The sequence below is a fragment of the Canis lupus genome, chromosome 4, assembly GCF_048164855.1.
Source record: "Canis lupus baileyi chromosome 4, mCanLup2.hap1, whole genome shotgun sequence".
Classification (NCBI taxonomy): domain Eukaryota; kingdom Metazoa; phylum Chordata; class Mammalia; order Carnivora; family Canidae; genus Canis; species Canis lupus.
This window is the reverse complement of record NC_132841.1, coordinates 48,865,295-48,881,260: the sequence shown is the minus strand read 5'-3', so window position 1 is coordinate 48,881,260 and position 15,966 is coordinate 48,865,295.

The window sequence follows — 15,966 nt, the reverse complement described above, 5'->3', positions numbered from 1 at the left end:
ATAGGCACTCAAAAAGAAAATATAAAATTAGTTAGCAATGGCTTTTTTTTTAGTAGATATAATCCTAATATGGTTATTTTATGTGTCAAAAGTATGTATGTACACATATACGTATACATATTTAAATACATTTGTTGCTAAGAAGTGGTAAATTCAGATATACCACAGGTCAAATGCCTCTTTTGTTATCCACTATCAGGATAATCAATATTTGCAGTTTTAAATCTACTATATTTGTGTTTTAATCTATTATATTTGAACTAAGACCTCTAATCTACAAATTTTGAATAAGAGTTGTATACTATACAATGAATATAACTTGTTAATATATAGTTTATAAAATTGGGAAAGACTCCATTTACTCATTCATTCTTTTTTAAGAAAAAATATTTAATGTAATAAAATTGTTTGTATACATTTTATCAACCCCATGTAATAATGAGGTTGTTAGATAAACACATATTATTTCACAGCCATTTTCACAGATGTGCAAACATTTACTCAAACATTTGTCATTTTCTCACATTCATTCTAACATAATTATGTTTCTCAAATCCCAATATATTCTTAGATATTACAATGACTTTTTTTAGGAGTAAACCTAACCAGAGAGGTAAAAGATCTGTACCTAGAAAAGTATAAAACACTAATGAAAGAAATTGAAGAGGATACAAAGAAATGGAAAAACATCTAATGCTCCTGGATTAGAAGAACAAATATTGTCAAACTGTCTATACTACCCAAAGCAATGTACACATTTCATGCAATCCCTATCAAAATAGCATCAACATTTTTCACAGAGCTAGAACAAACAATCCTAAAGTTTGTATGGAACTACAAAAGATCCCAAATAGCCAAAGTGATCTTGAAAAAGAAAAGCAAAGCTGGAGGCATCACAATTCCAGACTTCAAGTTATAAAACACAGCTGTGGTGATCAAGATAGTATGGTACTGGCAAAAACAAACAAACAAACAAACAAACAAAACAAAACAAAAAAAAAAAAAACAGACACAGATCAACAGAACAGAATAGAAAACCCAGAAATGAACCCACAACTATATGGTCAACTAACTTTTGACAAAGCAGGAAAGAATATCCAATGGAAAAAAGACAGTCTCTTCAACAAATGATGTTGGGAAAACCGGACAGCAACTTGCAAAAGAATGAAACTGGACCATTTCCTTATACCATGCACAAAAATAAACTCAAGCTGGATGAAAGACCTAAATATGAGACTGGAATCCATCAAAATCCTAGAGGAGAACACAGGCGGCAACCTCTGACCTCAGCCACAGCAACTTCTTGCTAGACATGTCTTCAAAGGCAAGGGAAACAAAAGCAAAAGTGAACTATTGGGACTTCCTCAAGATAAAAAGCTTCTGCACAGCAAAGGAAACAACAGAACCAAAAGGCAGCCTATAGAATGGAAAAAGATATTTGCAAATGAAATAATCTGAAAAAGAGTTAGTATCCAAAATCTATAAAGAACTTATCAAACTCAACACCCAAAAAATGAATAACCCAGTTAAAAATGGGCAGAAGACATGAATAGACTTTTTTTTCACTCATTCATTCTTAATTCAAATAAGTATTAAAAACCTAATGTATAAAGCAATGTGCCAGGCACTGAATTTTCAAAACATTCCAATGTTCAGTAATTGTTTTTGATACAATTATTCAAAATACCAACTGAAATAACTATAAAAGTACTTTGATAAATGCATAACAATCTGAAGAATCCACACTTATGGAAAATTTCAGTATCTTACTTAACATCTATTAATACTAGTTTAATGTTTTACTGGATGAATATACAACTAAATGTTTTTACTTTTCCATATCATAAATAAATTTTGACAAATGTAAAAGGTCATTAGCTACGTTGGAATCTTTCAGATCTGCTATGAAATGTGTTCTCAATGGGATATTAATTAATTTCAGAGACATACATTTCAGTTGATTACCCTTGAGCAAGACATAAATGCTACAGGACACTGCTGCTAAAGAGATATTTTGCTTTTGAAATAACAAGGAATAGAATGAACTGGCTTTTCTTTTTATTTGCTTTTCTAAAAAAAAAGGAACTATGAAGATACTTTACCTACTTTCAATTTTACTTAAAAATAAAAACAGTAGTCAAATAGTTAGACCTTCTTTACCTTAGAAATTCTACTTCCATATTTTTTAATAATTAAGAATTTGCATAGTCACTTACAAAAGTGTGCTTCAAACATTGTTTATAATAACAAAATAACTAGAGAAAAACCTATTAAATGGGAAAATTTATTCATGTATAGTGTATATGTCTGAGCCCTCACTCTCCATATATATTTAATATAAAATATATACATGTATATATAATTCATTAATTGCAACTGGGTCTAATGATATATACCAAGATGCAAATAACAATCTGCGATCAGTAGTGGTAGTTTTCTCTCATTTTTGCTTGAGCATTCAAATTTTTCTAACTTTCCATAGAAGGTCTGTACTGTTCTTATGAGAAAAACATTTGAAACAAATATATTTTTGAGAACTTAATACTGAAGTTTTGCAACTCTTAAGCAACATATGTATATATATATACTTCGTTAATTAGTCCCTCCCATTCCATGAGCCTCATGAAATGCAAAGTTAATCTCACTGCCTTCCACAAATTTGTTTACTGACTCCAATGTCATGGCTTTCCCATCCCTTCTCCACATGTATCCCAAAGACATCTTGTATTATATACCATTGAGCAAGTTACTTCTTTCCTCTGAATCTATTTTTCTTGTCTATAAAATTAAAGCAGTAGAATAGCTTCTCTTTTACATTAACCCTTAATATTTTATGATATTCTATGATAATCTAGCAAGTATTCCTAATATACACTTCACAGACTGTATAACTTCATGTTCTTACAAGTGAACTTACTTTATTATTTTCCATTTATCAAACAAAAGCATACTCCGAAGGCACATTTCTAGTATACTTAAACTTCTTAAAGCACAGCCTTTGTAGTGGACATATATTGTTTTATTTCAACAACCCTGCCTTAGTCCATGTGGTTTTCATAAAACCATGAACTCTAGAGTGTTCGTGTAATCCAGGTCTGTCAATCATGATGCTTCAAGTAATAGGTGTAAGTCCAGAGCAGCATGAAAGAAGAGTTCTTCTTATGGTCAACACGCAAACACTGGATGGGAGAATTTTATTTATATCGGTAGATACTAAGTTATAGCTAGACTTGTCCAGTTTTGACAGTAAACATCCTCTTTTTCAAGAATAAAGTAAATCTTATATGTCACAAAAGCATGAAGGCCAAAGTGAAACTAGAACTGCTGACTACCATTTTTCCTGAATGCATAAAGATCATTTGAAAATCAAAGAATATGGCTAACACATAGAAGAAGGCATTGGAACAGAGAGATGAGGAAGGAAAAAAAAAATGCTAATGACACAAGTTAAGTCTCTGGACCAAAATGTAACTAAATTGATCCCACAGCCTGGACTTCTCAGATATATGATACAACATATTTCCCTTAACTATTTAAGCCAGTCTTTGCTGAGCTTCTGGGCCCTGTAATCAGAAGAATTCTGATGCATTAAGAATCAGGAATTAGCCTATTTATTTTTTGTTTTGTTTCTTTCTATTTTAAAGCTCTCCCTAATACCCACAAAAAAATTCTATACCCTACAACATTTACTATATTTACTGGTTAAGATACATGAGAGAATGTTTCCAACCATTTAATTTTTATCTCCTTTCAAACAACACATATTTTTTCATGTATTTTAAAGTATAGTCAATAAATTCTAGAAACAAAGCAGTATCTCAATTTATAATACAAAACTTACATTTCTACTCTGATGTTAAAGGTTGGCAGACACTCTGTTCCAATGCAAACCATCATTAAGCCACAGAAGAAGGAAAGCAACTTATTTGTTTTCTATAAAATTACTGTAGGATCAGAATTGGACATGTGCATCAGTTCCAATCCTCTCTACCTCATCTGTTTGTCCAATCATGGATGTAGGCACAGTTCCTCACCTCCAGACTAGACAGAGATTCTCTTGCTTCCTGCCCAGGATTCTATGATGTGCTAGGCTGGAATGCCTGTAGGAATTGTTCCTCAATAGCAGAAATACAAAAAGAAAATTCAGAGGACTTATCCCTCTTGACTGCTGTGTTGAACCCAGGCTAAGTTAGTTCATTTCATAATGATCTCAAAACTACTCCTCACCATTCCTAACCATGCTGACCTAATAGAAGGCTACTAGTATTGCCTTCTAAGTATCTACTAGAAGTGATCAATTTCAAAAAGCTACCAGACCATTTGTGCAAAGTGTTGATGGATTTTTTTTTTCTTTTCCTGATCTGGTTGATGAATGTGATCCTCTAAAAAAACCCCATGACTCAATGGCTCAACTCAGCCCCTGGTGCCTCAGTTTTAATTTACATTCTCTTTATTTGTAAGAAAAATATCTACCATGACATTAACTTTAACTTAGTTTTGGAGGTCATTAACTTTTGAGACCAAAAATGTCCAGCTATGACAAATTATTGTAGTAAGACTATTTGGTGCATAAGAAACATCTAAGAAACTGATCTCTCTGCAAAGTTCTGACATATGAAACCCTAAATGGCGTTTCTATTGCAGTATAGCTTGGCCCGTCAATAGAAACAATATTTTCTCTTTAATCACCAGACTATTTTTCTTTTCCTAATATTCTTAGCATAAAAACTCATATATCCATCAATTTTCTGTCTATAAGACATTATAATTAAATGTTCTGAACTTTTTGCTAAACATCTTAGGGGTTTTTTATTCACTTGCTCATACCCATTGGTGTTAGCATAAGATTTTATATACCTATTCTCAGTAAATCTACAACTCCACCTGGGAATATCATTCTGTTTAATACTTGTGAGAAAATAGTATCGTTTGAAACATGGGCAATTTTTGCAGCCTTTATAACATTATAATTTGTTTTCAAAGGTCAACTTAGATGCCTTTCTTATACCCTGTATGGATTTAAACAATAGAGATGTCACTCACATGAAAGAAAATATAAAACAGAATGTACCTTGTTCTGCCCATCCCAAGAGACCTTACTCTGCTCTATACTCTACTAATCACCAGCTGCATGATATTTTCAAATTATATTTGTCTCTTCTCAAAACAAAAAGGATAATAACACTTGTTTATTGGAAATAAAATAGAAAAAAAATTGAAACATGTCTGAAAAATATTCATTTTTTACACCTACTATTTGAGGTCAAGAGTAATAATAGCAGCCTCATTAACATTCAAGTATTTATTATCTATTCTATGCCTGCTTGCTAAAGCCATTTTTCATTTTTACCAAACAGTGAAAAATAAAAATAAGTTATATTTTGCCCATCTACAATATGCTAGAAACTAGGCTGAATATATTTTATTTTCATCTTATGTATTTCACTATTTTAATATTGAATTTTCATATTGATATTCCCATTTTGTAAATGAAGTTTCAAAAAAGGAGACAATATTGAAGCCACAACTTTCTGACTCAAATTCTCAGTCTGTTACTTTTGAACCACAATGTTAATATGTTAAATTTATTAATTTATTTAACAAATATGTATTAAGTACTACTATGCAATATACTCTATTTTAGGCATTAAGGATGTAGTATAGAAAAAGGAAAAAAAACTTCTATCTTTCAAAGGTTAGATTATGGGATGCCTAGGTGGCTCAGAGGTTTAGCGCCACCTTCATTCAGCTCAGGGTGTGATCCTGGGGACCCGGGTAGAGTCTCACATCCGGCTCCCTGCATGGAGTCTGCTTCTCCCTCTGCCTGTGTCTCTGCCTCTCTCTCTCTGCCTCATGAATAAATAAATAAAATCTTTAAAAAATAAAAAACAAAGGTTAGATTATAAAGAAACCAGTACTTAATTAAAATATCACACAAATAAATGAATGTAATGTTATAAGTCTTACAAAGGAAAGATACTGAGTACTGTCAGGGCTTAAGATAGGGAGACCTACTTTAATGTAGAATCTGGAAAAAATTCCCAGAGGAAATGTCATTCAAGCAGAACTAAAGGATGAAATTAACTAAGAGGATCAGGAATCGGTGGAAGGAAGGAAAGCATCTTAGGCATGCGGGGAAATATGGACAAGGCGCTGTGGTTGGTGTAACCAGGAAAGGGAGATTCGACTAAAAGAAGGTCAGTGAGAATGAAGAAACTGAGGGAAAGCTTTATCACAGAGGTCCTGTAGACCACATTAAGGTTTTTAAGCGAAAGTGAGTTTGGTGTGGGAAGATTTAGGGTTTTAAAAGAGTTGTCAAAATGTTTTGTTGATCAAAGTCTACCTTCACTTTACCAAGACTTTGATTTATCAAGACTCTTCATTTGATGTAAATGTGAAGATATGCCTTTTCTTATTTTACTAAGAGACCTAAAGAAAAAAATCTTTCTTAAATTATTGGGAAACTAACCAGCATGGAGATATCTAAATCGACATGTATGCACACATATGTGTGCATATACAATGGATAATCTTACCTCTCATCTCCTAACTCACTTTATTAATATGACAATATGTAATCACCCCTATGACATTCAAATTTTTCAAAAATTTACACCAACATTACCTATTTCACAGCCTTATGAGGGATAAATGGAAGAAAGCATATATGGTTTAAGGCCTAAGCTACACAGACAGCATTTAATTCTCCTAGCAGTGATGTGTGACAACAGGCATTAAATATTGCCAATCAGGGAAGCTCATATGAGCCTGTCATCCAGGGTTTCATTGGGGGCCAATCACATAGGCATGGAACATCCATGTGGATGATGCTGGTTCTCAGTCCCCAGCCCTTTATTCGAAGGTCGATTTTATACACCCTTGCTCAAGGATCCACCATAAATCATGTTAGCAAAAACTATCTGCTGTGGCCCAATGCCCCAGGTATATACTAAGATACTCTTTATAGGTAGGATATTTTTAGGGCTTTTGTTATGTCTCAGGAGCCAGTCAAGGGCAGTCCTGTCTTTGGAATGTACAAGTTCTGATCATCCTAAGCCTGATGAGTCAATTCTTTATGGCACATAGACGTTAGTTGAATACTAAGTGAAAGAAATGTGAGGAATTTTATGAAAGAAGAGCAGAGTGCTTTAAGAGCATATAGCAAGGTATTTAGCCTAATTTAGGGATCAGGGAATGTCTCCCTGAGGACAAGTTGAAACTGTGACCTGGAAGATAAATGGAAATTACCTAATTAAAAGCTGAGGAATGAGATGAGGGAATAGAAGGCAGGTGACAATGTCAGGGATAGCATACCAGAAAAAGTGAATATGCAGGATCTGGAAAACCTGGAGACACTTTTATTATTTTTAAATTACCACCCTGAAAAGAACACGCATTGATGCTTATTGAGAAGAGAAAAATCTGTATAAATTTCTTTTACGATGCATTATTTGAGTTTTATACTAAGAACCAAAATCTTCTTCTGGCCTCAACCTTTTCTTAGTTTTGCTTGGCAGTTCATATATATATTTACTGAGATTTTCTATGTAGCACACATCATTCAGGGCATTGTCAATACAGCAGTAAATCTCAGTCTTACCCTTACTGAGGCTTTAATCAATGGCTTGGTTCTACAAATTGTGAGACTGTAAAAGAAAGGAATAAACTAATAAATGGGAACAATAGGTGGAACCAAATATATATCACTTAGATGGGTGGCAAGGACATCCTTCTTAAGGAATAACATCTGAACTGATATCTGGAAGACATATGAAATGAGGCAGGTGAAACACAACCAGAATGGGGAGAAATTCTGCAAAATATATCTAGCCCATGGGAAGACCCAGAGTGGGAAATAACTTGAGGTGCCCAGGAGCAGAAAGAAAGTTAATATTTGGTGGGTATAGTATATAGGAGGAACACTGGTCCAAGGTACTGGTGAAGCAGAAAATAAGGAACAAACGATGGAAGTCCTTCTAGGCTATAATAAGATTGTGCCTTTAATTTTAATTGCAGCACCAGAGTAGAGTTCTAGAATCATTCACAGCCTGTTTGGAAAGAGCTCCTAATGGTTATTGGTTATAGCCATCTGTGAGTCCCACTTTTGCCTGTTTTGAATCCTTCAACACAACACACACATTTACATCTACACACAAACCACAAACATTGTGTTTTTAGAGAAAGAGCAGGCTAAGCAATATTATAAAATCCTCACTAGCTTTGGGACACAGAGAAGTTATGAGTTTATATGAGCTCATTCTTTAAGTCAGAGCTCCTGGACCAATAGGGTCAGATATTCAAACCCAGAAAATTCATAGCCTCACCTAAGATTTCCCTCTTAGGAAAAATATTTAGTGGGCCTTTGATATGTATGTATGTATTAGAGAAATTTAAACACTGCAAGAGAATTATGTCCTGTTCTTAAGTAGCTTAAACATACTAAGGAAGATAATACATAGTCAGAAATTATCTCAAGTTCAATCCCAGAATACAGCAAAAGTCACAGAATGAGGCAGACAATAAAATTCAGAGGAGGGGCACCTGGTTGAGTGTTTGACCTCAGCTCAGGTCATGATCCCAGGGTCCTGGGATCTAGCCCCACATCAGTCTCAGCGGGAGCCTGCTTCTCCCTCTCCCTCTGCCACTTCCCTGCTTGTGCATGTGCACTCTCTCTGTGTGTCAAATAAATAAAATTTAGAAAAAAAAAAAGATTTAGAGGAGACAAGAATGGAATGGAGTCAGACACTGCTTCGTGGAAGGAATATTTTAGCTACAACCCAACTAACTGTGCAATAGTTTCAACGAAAATTGGTAGGTAAATGCTTTAAGAAAATTGGCAAAAGCTCTTCAAAGATATAGATGGGAAATTAGATGCATTGGTTGATTTTAACTTCTACTAGTGCAGGCCAAGCTCCTGCTTCCCTCTACGTATGCCGAGAACAGTTTGTAAGTTCCCCTTCTCATCATAAGACAACATACACACAATACACTTTGTTATTAAAGTAGTCAGAGCTATGACTTTAGAGCAGAGCCAAGCAGGGAAATTAAATTGTACCAAAAAAACCCTCAAATTATATAATGCCAAAAATAATGGAAGTGTTTTACATTTGCAAAGCTTTCAAGTATGATTTCAAGAAGCCCAAAGAAAAAAGTTTCATGGACCTCATCACAAAAGAGGGAAAAGCTTACTGAAAGTTTTCTGAATAAAAAAGTAACCAATGATGGTGATCAGGAGGTTCAAATTGCCTACAGTTTGAATCTCTGTGGTGCTGCTTATAGAATGCTATTACACTTACCCTAAACAAAAAAGACAGGAGACAATGCTTAAGTTTCTTATACTCAAAAGGCAAAGGCTTTCAGAATGGCATTATGACAGGTTAAATTTATGATGCTCTATTTGAAGGAATAATAAGAGAGGCCCCTAGCAGAGGAAGCATTTGGCAACATTGAAATAACATTAAAAATTTAGTTCCTCTCATTTATTTTTGCTGCAGAATGAGAATTCCCTGCTTTTTCCCAGATTTCCTTGTTTTTCAGCCCCTACATATTCATTAACCCTCAGTAAGTATTGGTAATCAGAGTAGAGGGGCAGAAACTTTCTTAAAATAATAACACATTTATTTATTCATATATTTAATAAACATTTCCTGAGCACTTACTAAGTGCTGGAAATTTCATAATGAGTCAACCAAGTCCTGCCCAGATGCACATTTATTTTCATGAACCTTACTTTCTAGATCTTTCATCAGAATTATTTTGTGAAAAACTGCATTATTCAAAGAGAGGTTTGTTTGTCTTTATATTTTACTCTAAGGAATATGAAAATCTAATTGCCATCCCTACTTCCAGTATGGAACTAAGACCCCTCACCCCCCCACCCCCCCAGTAAAGTAGAAATGACCAAGGGGTTGAAAAAAAGACAAAACTATCAGACAAAGAAGGGGAATCTTGTAGCTATTCAAGAAGGAACAATAAAATTTTTAATCAAAAACTAAGACTTGTATGTATTATTTTCTTTGGGTAATGGTTTATACCCAAACCCTCCCATATATAAGAATAACCCCAGGGTTTATCTGAAGAATTCATTTTTTTCTTCCCCCTAACTCTTTAGCAGAAGAAGGTTTTTATTAGCGTAAAGTAAGGAGGTGTCCAATATTAGCAAGAGAAATTTTTTTATGCAAGTTCTCCAATCTAAAAAATCTAAATCTCTCCCAGTAGATGTTCAGGATCCTGATCCTTCAAGATCAAGTGTTATCTCAGGGAAAGAGCAAAGTGAGGAAAGAAGTGAGCTTAGCCATGTACCCTTCTGTTCTCACTATGAAGTGAGGGCATTGCTTTGGGCCCTCAAAGAGACTTAGTCTCTGTCACAAAATACCCACACTGTGAGGAGGTGTATTGTATACCATGGCTCTTGTCCATGAGCGACAGCCATGAAGGAGATACAATCTGCAAAAGTAGAGGTTGCTTCTGTCTTGTCAAAAACAGAGAGCAAGCGTCAGATCAACAGAGATGCAGGAAGAAAATCATGGCAATGGTAATATCAGCACACATCCAGGTACAAATGTGAAGGATCCCAAAGTATGTTAAAGATAGAGCCGGCCCTCCAGTCTCGCTGCAATGTAGGATAGAAGTAGAATTTTCTGGGAGTGAGACCAGAAGATAAAATTGGATTTCTAGGTTTGGAAAAGTGTGTGAGGAAAGGAAGCACCTTAAATGCCCAGAAGAGAAGCCAGAACTTGCTTGAGCAGGAAATGTAAAATCAACTAAAGCTTGCTATTAAAACAATGATGTCAGGATTAATAATTTCCCTGGAAAGGACAATGTGCTATTTCTAAACTCAGTGGGGTAAGATAGGGAGACTTTAATCAGAGAACATGATAAAAACTTAATAACTTTATATGGGTAATCTGAGAAAGAATTTTACATTCATTGTTCAGTTACTTCCTCTAGGACTAAATTGGAACATGATGGGGAAATGTTACTACAGTAAGAAGGAAAAGCTGTTTGTGTTTAATAAGAGCCTGATGCTATTTATCTGAGAATAAAATTTTCCCAAATGAGCTAATAGAAAGTGTAGCAGATCTTTAGCTGTATCATCAGATAAATCTAAATGATGTGACAATTCCTAATAACCAACCCAGCAGGGCAAAGAACTCTTCCTTGAAACTGCATCAAGCCCACTAAGAACACAGCCTTTGGAGTAAGGGAGGACTACATGAGTTGTGTGATCTTGGGCAAGCCACTTAACCATTGAGTGTCATGCATTTAGAAAGACACCTACATATTTACTGAGCACTAGCTATGAATCAGGCATCATGCAAGCTACTAGAATAAAAGAAACAGAAAGATATCATCCCTAATTTCTTAGGGTTTACATTCTCATGGGGACTTTTTTAACATGAGAGTAAACAAACAATGTCAGTTTTAGAAAAAGTAGATATTACAAAATCTATGTTATATTTATACATTGTCATGAAGATTACACAAGTACTGTCTATAAATCCCTTCACTGGCATAGTAATACACATTGAATAAGTCTTAATTATCATTATTAGTGACATTGTAGGCTTCAGGAAGTTGCTTTTGTAAAAGCAATATGCAAATGCAAATTTTTGTGGAAGTCTTAAAAAGTCAAGTAAAAAATGATTTTAAAAAAAGATTTCAAAGCAATCAGAATCAGTTTCTAACAGGGATATCATAAGTATAATGGAATGGATACTGTGCAAAAAAATTGTATTTTAAAATGTATTTTAGTATTTAGTATTTTAAAATGACACCTGCTGTGGCAGACATCATTCCTCTTATGTGAGAAAGAGCTTTGCCATCCAATCACAGAACCAAAATCTACTTTAATGGTAACTGGCTACTTTAGACAAAAGAAAAGCAAGAGTCATGTTGATTGCACTTCAAGGAGATCAGGACATTAAAATAATCGAGGGAGCAATTTACTCTCAGGACAAGGAATCCTGTGCTATTAATATTTCACTAACTATAAATGACATCCATGGCAATAAGCCTGTATTAAAGAAAAGACAAGTAAAATTCATAAAGACTCTCTTTTCTGCAAGTTTGCAATCAGAAGATATATTAAGATACAGTGGGAAATTTTTTAAAAACTGTGAGTTTTCCAAAAAATGGAAAGAGCAGGTTAGTAAGATTTAAAAATCAAAGACTTTATCAAACTGTGTCCTTCTGGATGTCAAGATCCAGAACCTCCTTTGTATTCCCTGGTCTGGTGTCTGTACACAGCAAACCTTCAGAAAATACTTTTTGGATATACTGAACTTTCTAAGACTTTGTAAACTCTGCTATATATTTTAACAGGTCAACAGCATAAGGTAAAAACATTGCTTAGTCATTCATTATGCAAAGGCCTTACCTGCTACACACCACAGTTTTATTAATAAGCCAAGTATTTCACCTCAAATACCATCTGACATGAGATGGGAGTAAGTTTGACTGCACTAGTTCCTCATACTCTTTCCTGTTCCTTACTAATCATTTTCTACTGTCAGCTGTTAACACATGGGCCATCACCGAATCCAGTCTGAGCCTCTACTGCAGTTCCCTATGTTTCATCTTCAAATGGTGCTGAAAATAATTTGGTTTGATTTTCTGATGCTCTCAGTATCATAGGAGTTCTGCCTGAAAGAGGAAGGCTTCTAAAAGAACAGTTTCCTGAGCAATGTCATAAGAGGAATAGTCACAAAAGGAACTCAAGAATTGATTAGTTGCCAGATGTTTCCATAGAACCCAAAATAATAGTTCTAAGTACATGTTCAGCCAGAGTATTTTCACACTGAACACTTAGTACAGTGTCTGAAACATAATGTAAGACACCATCAACATTAACTTGGACCATTGCAATAGCCTTTTATTATGGTTTTCCTGCTTCCATTCCTGCCTCTACAATTTATTTACCACTCAGTGGCTAGAGTTCTCATTATAAAAGCTAAATCAGATAATGCTGCTCCCCTGTGTAAAATGTTCCAGTGTTTTCACTGCACTTGGAATTGACCCATAATCTAAGCTCTGATCTTCAAAGCCTTATAGGATCTGGCCCCCACAGAGCTTTCTAATGCCAACTCATAGTAAGTGCTCAGGTTCACTCTATGCCTACAACCAGGCTTCTTTCTATTCCTTGGTTACACCAAGTATCTCTCTTCCTTAAAATCTTTGAATCTGCTTTTTCCTCTAACAGAATGACCTGCCCCAAGGTTCTTCTAATGAGTGCCTTCTTATTCACCGCAGTTCTCTGAGAAGACTACTGTCAACAACCAATCTAAGGGAGCAACTACTCATAGAAGTCACTATCTCATCTCCCTGTCCTATTTCAATCACATATTTATCACTGTCTAAAATGATTCTCTTAAAGTATTTCTTGCCTATTGATTAGTCATCTATTCAACAAACCCACTCCTATGATTTGCAAATATCCATTAATGTATGTTTCAATATTTAGAAGTTATAAAGCTGCTAAATAAAATATATGTTCTTACCTTGATAAAAATAGTTTAGTAATGAAAGGTCAAGTTCAAATTTAGAATTCTTGGATCCCTTGACATTCTTTACCAGAATATGACAGTATGGAAGAGGGGGAAAACCTTAGCCCACAGCTTCCCTGGATTTCAGAGAGGTATTGCAGCCTAAGCCCCACTCCTACCCATCACCATCAGAATGGAAGTACCAGAGGAGCAGATCTATTTTTATTTTTGTGTTTTCTTCACAAAACAATTCCAGTATATGCTAAGTAAACACTTGTTGAATAAATACATAATTGACACTCAAATGTTTATGAAAATGAATATAATGTTTGAATCTCAAAATATTCTTGCAAAGATCTAAATACTTCTACCCTCATCATTTTTTTAGTGCAAACACTTGAGTACAAGCAAGAAAAAAAAAAAAAAAGATGAGTTCTGGTTCACAAACTGTCAGAAATAAAAATTCAAAAAAGTCAGACATTCAAGAATAGAGGGTTAGTTATTGTTACACACTAGATTGCATTCTATGGAATATAATTTTTTCATGGACTTAATTTTTTAGAGGAGTTTTAGATTCACAATTAATTTGAGAAAATATAAAATTTTGTACTCTTCAGGTAACACAGGATAAAATGAGAAATTTAAGATCCAAACCTCTTCACCAACAATGATAGGGAACCTACATGTCAAAACAGGTCAAGGTTGGGAGAACAGATGGTTATATAGGCTAGTAGGCTAACCCTGGTACCTCCATATTAAAGGCCTACTGTTTCTGTCGGAAAGCTCAGAATCTACAAAAAGACTGAGGTGCTAGAGGCAATTTGAGATCTGCTACTAGACTTCTCTACCAGATGGCCTCATTGGACTGGTTGAAAATTTTCCCTCAAAGGTTATGGCTATTGAAAAAATAAATAAATAAAAGTACTTATCAAAAAAAGTGATGGTTATCAAAGAACAAACCTACAGTGTTTCCCACTGTCATCAAGTTTTTCTAAAATAAAATAAAACAAACAAAAACTATTGCCTCAAACTCAAAAGGAAGAATGTCAATGGCTGATCATACAGCAAAACCATAGTAATAACAGAAATAATCATGGTTAACATATATTGATTCTAGTTTCTCAAAGCCATGAACATCTTGCCTCTCCAGAGCTAACCAAAGACGCCTTCAGTCCTCACCTGACCCACAACAGCAGCCTCCTCCCTCAGGTCACCCAGTATCCACTCCTACCTTTCTTAACTTCTTCACATTGTAACCAGTGAAAATACAAACATGCTCATTACCAACAATACTCTATCCTTCTTAAAATCTTCCAGTGCTTTCAAAAAATCTAAAAAAAAAAAAAAAAAAAAATCAGAACCTGTAATATAGTCTAAAAGTCCCTCTATAAGGACACCTTGGTGACTCAGTTGGTTATGTGACTGCCTTCAGCTAAGGTCATGATCCAGGGATCCTAGAATGGAGCCCTGAGTCTGTCAGGGCCCCCTGCTCAATGGGGAGCCTCCCTCTTTCTCTCTCTCCCTCTGCACCTCCTCCCTTCTTGCATGCTCTCTCACTTTGCTCTCTCTCCAATAAATAAATAAAATCCTTAAAAATTTTTAACAATAAAATAAAATGCCCTACATATTTAGACTTCTATTAGTATCTCCAGCCTCATCACACACCATTCTTCTCTCTCATCCTCTGGGCTCCAGTCACACTGGCCTGAACTCTGTTCTTCAGAAGCTCTCTGCTCCCTGCTAATGTGGCATTTTTCATGTCTTACTCTCCATCTGATTTAACCTCTCTTCTCTCCTCATTTTCCCTTAGCCAACTTCTACTCATTTTTGAGATCTAGCTCTAAGTTATCTTCAAAGAAATTTTCTTGATCTTTCAGATTGACAAATTAACCTAAAGTTAAAAGACTGTACTGATTTATTTCATAGTCTCATCACAGTTAAAATTTCATACATATTTTTTGTAATTATTTAATTCATAGCTATCTTCCCAATTAAGCTCACAAACTCCTCAACTTATAGGCTTTATGAAAGAAGAATGTGTGTTTGAGCTCACCCTTCTATTCCTAGAACTTAATTAAATCCATTCTTGAGTGAGTGACATCAGCAAAAAAACTCAATGAGATGTCCCTTATTGTATCCCTCTTCATCAACAATCTGGTATCTAACCACAGCAGTGTTTTTGTGGGAACTGTAGAATCTAGCACCATATGTCAAGGTACCCAAGAGGAATGATAGACATACAGACCTTGATTCTGCTTGTGGACTCTCCAGTGGCTTGTGAACTAGCTTCAACCCCTCTCAGCTGTGGTCCAGGCACCTGTGGAGAACACTCTCTTAGACAACCACCCAAGGAGGAAAGAGTTTTGTGGAAGTTCAGGTTTCCAACAGAGAAGTTTCAGCACATTGTTGGGAAAAAAATGTATGAGTTTAGAAGCATTGGGATAGTTAGAGAAAAAAAGTTTGACTTTATCTATGTTATGCC